Source organism: Pinus tabuliformis, chromosome 6, assembly GCF_031772625.1.
Source record: "Pinus tabuliformis cultivar Carrire ecotype Pingquan chromosome 6, CPIR1, whole genome shotgun sequence".
Taxonomy (NCBI): domain Eukaryota; kingdom Viridiplantae; phylum Streptophyta; class Pinopsida; order Pinales; family Pinaceae; genus Pinus; species Pinus tabuliformis.
Genome location: NC_142292.1, coordinates 864550018 through 864560990, shown reverse-complemented (window position 1 = coordinate 864560990; position 10973 = coordinate 864550018). Strand labels below are relative to the sequence as shown.

At 40.4% G+C, this 10973-nt stretch overlaps 1 pseudogene; it reads left to right on the top strand.

The window, feature by feature from the left end:
- Positions 1–1849: 1849 nt before the first annotated feature.
- Positions 1850–3461, top strand: LOC149261625 (putative tRNA N6-adenosine threonylcarbamoyltransferase, mitochondrial pseudogene; annotated as a pseudogene).
- The last annotated feature ends 7512 nt before the right edge of the window (positions 3462–10973 follow it).

Sequence of the window (10973 nt, the reverse complement as noted above, 5' to 3'; positions counted from 1 at the left end):
GATGTAGCCTTGAGAGTTTGTCTATCTCAGCCTAGGTGAATTCCAAGCGCTAACATAGTGGCGACCATACTGGGGAGAACAAACTTGTTTGTGGGTTGATGTGTTTGTTTCATAAGTCTTAGACGGAGCCTGAAGTTACACCAGAAGCCTTCGAAAACGCTCTTGTTTTACATCAGCGTTAGTAGATAAACGCTGCTTCAGTCAATCTCCGTGAGCTTGTGAATACGACCACTTCATTTGAATTTTACCCCAGTACATGCGATCAAATTTCAGATCTGATGCTGATGGTGGACAGCAGTCAGATACTTATGCAGGCTGAATCATTCACCTGGCGACTCCAACTCGATCCAGACATTCCAGTGCCTGTTGATATGTTCATGCAATGGTAGGGTATGTGGCAGACCCTGCACTTTGTGAAGCTCTAGATGGCGTTAGAGAGTTGTTAGCGGATATTGAAATTAATGAAGAATTTTTCAGTATTTTCCTTCAATGTTTGAAATCTCCGAAGCTTCATCTTGAAGGCAAAACTAGATTTTATGAGTTAGTTGTTGAAAGAGTTGAAAATGAGATTCAGTATCTCGATGAGCAAATTCAGTCTTATGATTTCCAAGACCCTAAAAAGTTCTTGGAAATCCTTCCTCCTTCGCAACAAAAAACAACAGACTTGCCTATAGATGTATACATTGATAATGTACAGCTGGAAGTATGCATTGCAGAGTTGGGGCAGCCAACAGAGTCCGGTGTCCGTGATCCTATTGCGGCATACATGGACACATTTTTCAGTTTGATTGACAGATCAGGCTGTCTTTTCCGTGACCAGGGTCATTATGAGCATGAAGGGCTGCCAACAACTGCATCTGTGACTTCGTGGCAGCATTCTCAAGCGGCTTCATTGTCAGGTTTAATTGAATGGTTAATATGGCATTTTAGCATTACCTGATCTATTGTTTGTACAGCAGATTAGAATAGGTTATGTACATAAATAAGCAGCCATAAGGGCAGCATCTTGTTTTAGTTTGTTTGAAGATTGTTTCAGTTCAGTTTCAGTGTGAAAATAAGTCAAGAGTTGTGTTGATGATGACTCCATTGCCCAATGGTGGAGGCACTGTCTGCTCTCCCAAAGTTCTGCGGTTCTTGGCACCTCCAGGAAGCTGCAGCTGCCATCCCAAATGGAGCCAATGTTAGACTCCGTCTCATGTCAGAGATAGATTCTTCTTCAAAACCCTGTTTTGAAGAAGAAATCATTAATGTGTTGTTTAAATTTGTGTAATTTATGCTCCAGCTCTTCAAAAGGCAGTGATTGCAGCTCCTACCTCTGTAAAAGCACAAAGAAAACAAAGCATACATCAGACTCTACTATTGATGAATTTGGTCAAGTTTTATCTTCATATGGTTTCAAATATCATGGTACAGAGGTTCTCTACAGTGGCACATCCAGTCATTCGTTTCGAAGCTTTGCAGGCCCTTAGAGCAGCAATACACAGTTATACATCCATTATGTCTTTATGTTGGCATCTAATTTCTTCAACTGTATTGGGACTACTTGAGTCATCTTATTTTGACATTGGCGCACATGCAACATCGACAAAATTCTGCAAGGGAACCTCCAGGCAAAATCTGAGACCAGTTGATGACAAAACAATGCCGAGTGCTGTAAAGGAGGGGATGCAACAGAGTCTAGACCTATGGTTCGGGGTTGTAACCGTCCAAGGTGTCATGGAATATCCATTTCTTCATGCACGTGCCTTCTCTGCTGCTGCAAAGTTTTCACCAGTGATTGACAAGGGAAGATGTGAGCAGTTTGTTTATGCTGCCATGACAGTGTTTGTACTTATTTTGTTAGAAGCTTATGGCAGCATGGCAGCACCCAAGGGAGGGAGAGGAATGGATACCTTGTATCAGTCATACATTGAGTGCAGGATTGCCACATTCAAATGGTTACATACTTATTGAAGCAAATGGTGGTCTCAATCAACAGCGCACATCGATTTGTAATGCAGTAGCTGTGGCAGGCCTTTTGAATGCAACTCTTGTTATCCCCAAATTTCATTTTAACAGTATTTGGCAAGATCCTAGCAACTTTGGAGACATTTATGATGAGGGGCATTTTATCAAAAGTCTTAGATATGATGTGAGGGTGGTTAGAGAGCTCCCAGAAGATATAATGGCAACGTTTGACTACAATACAAGCAATATTTTTAATTTCAGGGTTAAGGCTTGGTCACCTGTCAGTTACTACTTGCAAAAGGTTTTTCCAAGATTACTTGATATTGGGGTAATATGGATATCTCCATTTGCAAATAGACTGTCATCTGAAGTCCCGCCCAATATTCAGCGCCTCCGATGTTTGGCTAATTACGAAGCATTAAAATTTTCTGTGCCCATTACTTCACTTGCAGAAAAGCTAGTAAAACGCATGATTGGGGCAAGCTCCAGAAGTAATGGAAAGTATATTGCAGTTCATCTTCGATTTGAAGAGGACATGGTAGCTTTCTCATGCTGTGTTTATGATGGAGTGGTGGAAGATGCATTGCATAATGCAAATTTGACACCATTTGATCTTTCTGCAGTGGCTGTGACTATTGGACCTGGTTTAAGCCTATGCTTACGTGTTGGTGTGAGAAAAGCAAGACTGATAGCTGGAAAACACAATTTGCCAATGGTTGGAGTCCATCACATGGAGGCGCATGCTTTAGTTGCTAGGTTGACAGAAAAGGAGTTGCAATTTCCATTCTTGGCCCTTTTAATATCTGGTGGTCACAATCTTCTTATCCTAGCGCAAAGTGTTGGTCGATATGTACAACTAGGTACAACAATAGATGATGCAATTGGAGAGGCATATGACAAGACAGCAAGGTGGCTTGGACTCGATATGAGGAGAGGTGGTGGCCCGGCTCTAGAAGAGCTTGCGCTGGAAGGTGACCCACATGCTATTAAGCTTTCGGTACCCATGCAGCAACACAAGGATTGTAATTTCTCATATGCAGGCTTGAAAACACAAGTGCGGAAGGCAATTGAATTCAGAAACATTGATACAAACAATGATCTGATAGTTGCCGCGAGCACTAAAGACCGAAAACTACGGGCAGACATTGCTGCCTTTTTCCAGAGAGTTGTTGTTTTGCATTTGGAGCAGAGATGTGATCGAGCTGTTGAATGGGCCCAAAGCATTGAACCATCTATTAATTGTTTGGTTGTGTCAGGAGGCGTTGCTTCAAATCATTATGTGCGAATTCAGCTGGATAAGATTGTAAAGAAGCATAACTTGAAGCTTGTTTGCCCACCCCCAAGCCTTTGTACAGATAATGTTGGATCTGCGTCCAAGGTGGCAACTGGGAGAGATATTTGCAGAGGGTAGGAGTAGTTCACCCTCTCTCAAAAGGGCCCGAATTCATCCATCATTAACATCCTCTATCCAAATGTCTTCACAGCACAATTCATGAGAAGGCTCTTCGTACTTTTGACTCTGCAATCTGAATCTGCTATTTACCACTGTAAAGTATCGATTCAGATTCTGGAAAAACTATATCACAGTGACCATATTGTCATTGCAAATGAGCTTGTGAAATTGGTATCGATTGAGCTCTCCTTGAACAAATATGCTTGCGCCAAAAAGAATTCTTTGTAGTCAATAATGGCTTCATTATTCCGCAACATAAACCACCAAATTTGAGCAAAGTCATCTGCACTGCACCTGCTGAAAGGCTCCGATACTCTGTACAGGACTCTGTTCCATGATTTCCGCCAACGACTGATCCTTTGGAGATTTTGTGGGCGATGTGGCTCTTAGAAGGCGGATTATGAGCTTTTGTTGATGCTACCATATAGCATGTGGTTGAAATGTGTTGGAAATCGATGAGTGGCACAGCATAAATCAGAATTAAACACGCAAACCTCTTTCAATATAGTTGTCATTATCAGTTGAATCGGTGGACTACTAGCTTGAAGGTTATGCAACGTGGCAAACCAAACTAAAGTGAAGATTATCCATTACAGCCAGAGAATGCGATTTGATTCCAATCTTGGTCCTATGGAGATCTGCGCTCCAGTTTTGCCTCATAATTAGCCAAATCATCAACAGAATGTTAGTTTAAAGTTTGTTTTATTAAAATCGCCAATGTATTTCCAGAAATTGGGGAGCAGTTGTAATTTCCAGCATATGCAAAGTGGCAGAGAACGAGGAGCGATTGCCTATGTTTGTCTTCAGTCGGGATTGACACCTGTAAATGCTACTTCATCAGTTATCAAGTAGAAAGAGCGCCACTCTCTCTTCAGGAAGCGCTGATTGTTTTGTTTTAGTTTATTTTGTTAAATAAGGATAAAAACAAATTCCTGGTCTTGGGGTCGACTTGTTTTCCCCCAGCTGTATTTTGTTTCATATTTTTGTGATGTTAGTTAAAACAGCGCCCCTGTTTTGGGTAGCATTGTATTTATTATAAAACAAATTCATTTGTAATAGGTTAGAGAGAGTGAGAGTAGGGAGTTTTTCTGAGCGCTGGGAGCTGCTGGAGAAGCAGAGAGCTTTGTATTGTACAGTTTTCTGCAGAGAATTTAATGGAATTTCACAGCTCTGTTTGTTGAGATTCATGTGGTATGTTGATTTAGCATAAGTTTTTCCCTTTGTATCATATGTAAACTGTTATGTTTCATTCACCTCATGATCATATCTATTTGAGCAAATGAAGTGATTAGGTAGGAATTCATAGTATTATATGCTCCTCCTATAAGTTTGTTCAATTCAATGTTTTCTTCTGTTTAAGGAGGATTCGAAGTATTATTTGCCCTCCTTAGCTCCTCACCAGTCTTGCCATCTCATTTAAAATCTAGATTTGATGTTAAATTGCTTGCCTACCTTGCCTCAGTTGATAACCTATGTAGTCATTATATTTCTCTGTTCAAGCTGTGATTTTGCCCATGCAGCCCAGAAAAGCCCCGTCATTCCATTAAAAAACCCCAAAAATCATTAAATCAAACTTCCTTATCAATTTACTAGCCTAAAATCTTTTTCCTAATTGGTCAGCCTAATCATATTGAAAGATCTATCGAATCTGACCCGAGAGAGCCTTCTCATACCTCGTAGGGCTAGCTACGAGGTGAAATGGTTTGATGTAGCCTTGAGAGTTTGTCTATCTCAGCCTAGGTGAATTCCAAGCGCTAACAGTGGGCATTCAATCCGCTGTTGGATTCTTGTTTCCCATTGTCTTCGTGGCTGAAGAAGGTGCCACATGTTCTTCACGTGCTCCAAAACAGAACACGCAGAGCCGTGCCACCGCCAATGACCTCTGTTGACCGGATTTGCCTCCTCGTTGACTACGGGTTTTTATGACCAGTTTGGGTGAGCTGGAGGGACACACACCATGTCCTTGGTTCCATGAACTTGCCCATGTGGCTCTTCTTCCCGGCGGACATCTGGAACATACCATTTAAGAAAACAGCTGCGGAATCCGGGGTTGGCTGCGGAAACCGGGATCAGCTGCGGAAACGCAGCACTTTGAACCAAAATTCTAAACCAACAACAGTCATTAGCATAATTAGCAAACCATGTAAAAGTCCTAAAATACAATGATTTGAGCAATTTGATGGAGGGAATGAGTGGAAAAAGAAGGAAATGAATAGGAAAAGGAGGCTGAGAGGATGTGTAAAGAAGTGCAGGTTTGAGGCTCAACATACCCCCACTGTGAAGGTGTTGCATGTCCTCATGCAACCAAAACTTTGTCATTGTTTTTCAATTCATGTGCTCAGATGCTTCTGCCAAAACATCCAGCCTTCTTCTCTTTCTCCTTGATGCCAAAATGGTCCTCGGTTTCTTGACTAAACACCTGAATTTCAAATTGATCAGTGCCTTGCTCAGCTTCTTACACTTTTTGTTCAACTTTCTATTCTTCTTCTGCCACAGTCCTAAGTGAAGCATGGTATTGTCATGGAAAATCTTGTCCACCTTGCTTTGTTCTTTCAATGCTTCGTTTTCTTGTTTAATATGTCGGTTCAGGACTTCTAGCTCAAATACCTCTTGTTTTAAAGATTGAACCTGTTCATCAAGAGGCAATATAGTGCTTGGACCTGCAACTGATTGCTCCAAGGTCTCCAAATAATTGTATGCCTCCTGCTGGTCAGGGTCAGTTTCAGGTGTTCTTCTCGGCCTGAACTCAAATTCTTGAGGACTGTTTTCTCTTTCCTGCTGAAAGGGACTTTCCTCTCGTGGAGGACTTGGCTCAATGATTAGCTGAGTTGGAGTCTTTTCAGGTGTGCCTTCTCCCAAATCAATGAAATGTGATTGTTTTTCTTTAGTCACACTCATTTTTTCTTTAAGTCTACCGCTTCTTCTCACTTGTACACTAGTGCTCTTTTGCTGACTACTCTGTTTTTCTTTCTGTTTCTTCTTTGAGAGGGCAGTAGCTTGGAGTTGTACTAGTCTATCAGCCAAGGTTTGAGAGTCTTCTTCTACTGACGGTTCAGGTGATGGATATGATTCTTGAACAATTGTTTTCCCTTTATCCTTTTTCTGTTTCTTATTTTTATCTCCCTTTTCTTCTTCTTGAGCAGTTTCCTCAGTTTCTTCTGTAGGAAGATCTTGGGCTGCAACACCTCTTTCTCTTCTCCTACTTCTTTTTGGGACTCTAGGGGAACTGCTAGAGGCTTCAGTCACCTCTTGGAAATGGTTTCTGGTTAGAAACTTTTCCCATGTATCCTTGTTATTTTTCAATTGCTCTTCTATGAGAATTTTAATGAACTCGTGATGATACAAGTGGGATTCAATATGACCTATATGCTTTTGGACAGTGAAACTCATTTTCTTTAGGCTTGCTAACAGAAAGTAGGGTAAATTGAGGGCATGGCCTTCCATAAAATTCATCATAATTCTTGCATGGTACATATACATAGTGCCAAAGCGGCCCTCACATGTGATAAACTTTTGAACAAGTAACAACAATGCAGTCCATTCTTCCTTAATTACATGCACAAGAATCCCTTTAGTGAATATTGAAGTGTCCATACCTGGGTTCTTAAGCATGTATTTCCATCCTTGGTCTTCCAGCCCTCTGTTCTTAAACCATCTGTCTCCCTTTTGAGGTAGACTGGTTGCTGTTGCTATGGTGTTCTCTGTTATTGTGAATTTCAGGTCCCCTACTTCCACGGTATTTCCATTGAAGGATCGAGCAAATGCCTTTGTTACCTCCTTATTATACCCTCTGAATTTCTGAATAAACTTCAGCCACTGTGCTTTCTTTAATGCTTCCTTCGTCTGTGGATACCCTTCTAAATACTTCGGACCCTCAGGTTCAGCTCTAAGCAGCTTCCCCATCTTCGGCCCTCAACTTCGGCTGGAGCTTTGACTGCGTGTGGATGGTCAAGGAGGATACTCACGGGAAAAACAGGTGGATTACGGCTGTAAGTGGAGTAGCCGTAAAGTAATGCAAGGCGTATTGCAGAACAGTAATCGGGGTTTGAAACAGAGAACAGAGCTGTGGAGTTTGCAGCGTAAATGAGAGTGGAAATGGTGTGAGTACGAGAGAGTAGAAGACAACATGAGAAATGAGTTCAATGCATGCGGAAATGGAGTGATAAGTGGACGGAATAACGGCCGAATCCTTTAGAGTCGGGTGGCTTACGCACACGTCTCAGCATTGGCTGCGGAAATGACGGTAAGGAGAGCCGTGGTACATTGGGTTACGTCACAGAGGTACGGCCAATAAATGAAAGAGCAGTCCCATTTCGAGTTTGAATTAAGAGTGATTATGGAACCGTTAGAAAGGTATGAGGTGGATTATCGTGGAGGAGGAATGGGATGATCTTGCCGAATCATTGCATTTAGTGGCTCTTTCCACGATTTAATAACTATGCATAAAATGACATTAAATTGTTGTTTGGAAAAGATTTTGATCATACCTTCATAAGTTCGCCATTTGTTGAATAAGGTTGCTGATCCATTATTGCTTTTCGATCTTGCAGATGCCTCATATCCTTGCTATTCTTGGTGATGATGATACCTCTGACTGTGACTTTTGAAAACAGAGTGCTGCTGTAGAGACAGAGTGTGCTGGCTGCGGAATCATTTCGAGCTGCGGAAACTGGTGCGAGCTGCGGAAACGGTTCCCAGCTGCGGAAACTAAGACAACTCCCCTTTTTGCTGCACAAATTTAGTTAGAAAAACAACTAACTGAATGAAATAGTCCTGAGAGGGACTTTTATTAATGGAATGGAATGAAATGGAAATGGAATGGAGTGAAGTGGAATGGAGATGAAGATGAGATGGAGGTGAAGATGGAAATGACAAGTGAGGTGGAGTGAAGATGGAGAGAAAGAGATTTTTTTTTTTTTTTTGGAAAATATAGAGTGTCAGGTGTCCCTGATTTTCACTCCATATTTTCTGTATAAGACCGCCAACCTGATATTGGTTTTCAGGCTTATACACATTTTTTTTTTTTTTTTTTTTTTTTTTTTTGTTCAGAAAGAAACAAAGACTAGGCTGATGGAGGAGAAGAAATCTTCTCCACCAGTCTCATTGCAGAATTCTCTTGAAACATTTTGACAAAGTCCTCTTTTGAAAGTGGCTTATGATAAATTTTCAATCGGTGGCCATTCACAATGAGAGGAGTTTGAAGCTCATCAATAGTCTTGACTCGAACTGCTCCATTGCTAAAGACTTCATCGATCTCATATGGTCCAAGCCAATGAGTCTGAAATTTCCCTTTGAAGTCTTTGAACTTGGAATCAAACAGTAACGCCCAATCTCCCTTTTGAAACTTTCTCTCTTTGATATATCTGTCATGCCACTTAGCTCTTTGGTGCTGAACTAGATCGGTTCTTAAAATTGCATCTTGTCTTATTTCATCTAGCTCATTCAGCTGCTCCATTCTGTGCTTTTGGGCTTCTGATAGATTCATCCCCAACTGAACTGCAATCTTGAAGGTCTTGACTTGAAACTCAATGGGGAGCAGGACTTCTTTCCCATAAACAAGTTCATAGGGAGAATGTCCTGTTGTGCTCCTCCATGTAGTTCTATAGGCCCATAAGGCTTCAGGAAGCCTTTCTGCCCAATCTCTTCTGTGGAGATGAACAGTTTTGGTGATGATGCTCTCAAGAACTTTGTTTGTGGATTCCACTTGACCATTTGCTTGCGGATGGTATGGAGTAGATTTTCTATGCTTGATTTTGTATTCTTCCATCAGCTTCTCCATCAAGTTAGAGGTAAATTGACTTCCCTGAACTGTCACAATTTCTCTTGGGACACCAAAACGAGTAAAAATATCCTCAAAAAGAAATTGAACAACTGAATTTTCAGTGGCAGAAGGCAACGCCTTGGCTTCTACCCATTTAGTAACATAATCAGTGCAAACCAATATATACTTCTTTTGTTTAGATGGTGGATTAATAGGTCCAAAAAAATCTAAAGCCCATTTCTCAAAGGGTTCGATGAGTACCTGTGGCTGTAATGGCATTTCATTTGAAAGAGTTGGTCTCCCAACTCTTTGGCAGCTGTCACACCTTCTAACATATTGTTTTGCATCTTTGAAGAGAGAAGGCCAATAATATCCTAAAGAAAGGATTTTATAGGCTGTCCTCTTGTCAGCAAAGTGTCCACCGCACGGTTCATCATGGCATGCCTTAAGGATGTCAGGCATTTCATCGTCCCGAACACATCTTCTGATCACACAATCTAGCCATGTTTTGAACAATTCATTAGAAACCCATGAATACTTTGAACTCTCCTGAATGATTTTCCTTTTCTCATTAGGAAATAAGTGTGGAGGTAGCTTCCCTGTAACCAAATAGTTAGCAATATCTGCATACCAAGGAATTTTAGTAGTTACTGCAAACAGATATTCATCTGGAAACTTATCCTCTACGGGAGAATCTTCGTTAGTATTTTGGATTCTAGACAAGAAATCAGCTACTGTATTTTGTTTTCCTGGCCTATCTAACACAGTAATATTGAATTCTTGTAAAAGTAAAATCCATCTTGTGACTCTGCCATTAGTAACCGGTTTGTTCATGAGATATCTAATTGCAGAATGATCAGTATGGACAAAAGTTTCATAGCCAATTATGTAATGTCTAAACTCTAAGAACTCTTTTTCAGTCACAGTATAATTTAACTAAGTGGGAGTCAAATTTTTACTGGTGTAATAAATGGCATAAGGAACTAAATCCTTTTGACCCAACACAGCTCCTAGAGCTGTATCTGAAGCATCTGTAGAAATATGGAAAGGAAGTTTCCAATTTGACCCTCTCAGAATGGGTGCTTCAGATATTCTTGTTTTTAGAGTTTCAAATGCAGATTGACAGTCAGGATCCCACTTGAATTCACAGTCTTTTGTAAGTAATTTGAAGAGTGGAGATGCTATCTTGGTGAAGTTTTCAATAAATCTTCTATAATATCCAGTAAACCCAAGAAAACTTCTAACATCTTTTTGACAATTTGGAATAGGTAACTTAGAGATGACTTCAACTTTTGATCTATCAACTTTAATTCCATCTCCTGAAATATGATGTCCTAAAACAATCCCTTCAGTAAACATCATAAAGCATTTTTCATGACTTAATGAAAGATTTGTTTCCTTACATCTTATAAGGACTTTTTCCAAATTTTCTAATGCCTCTTCAAATGAATTACCATAAACTGTAAAATCATCCATATAGACCTCTACACAATCATGAATTAGATCAGAAAAGATTCCTAATACTGCCCTTTGAAATGTTGCAGGTGCATTACATAATCCAAAAGGAAGTACTCGGTAAGCAAAAGTTCCCCATGGACAAGTAAATGTGGTTTTGTCCTGATCTTCAGGTGCTACCTGAATCTGATTGTAACCACTAAAACCATCCAAAAATGAGAAGTACTTTTTGCATGCTAAAGTATCTAATACTTGATCAATAAAGGGTAAAGGAAAGTGATCCTTCAAAGTTGCTTTGTTTAATTCCCTGTAATCAATGCAAACCCTCCATTTACCATTCTTTTTAGGTACTATAAC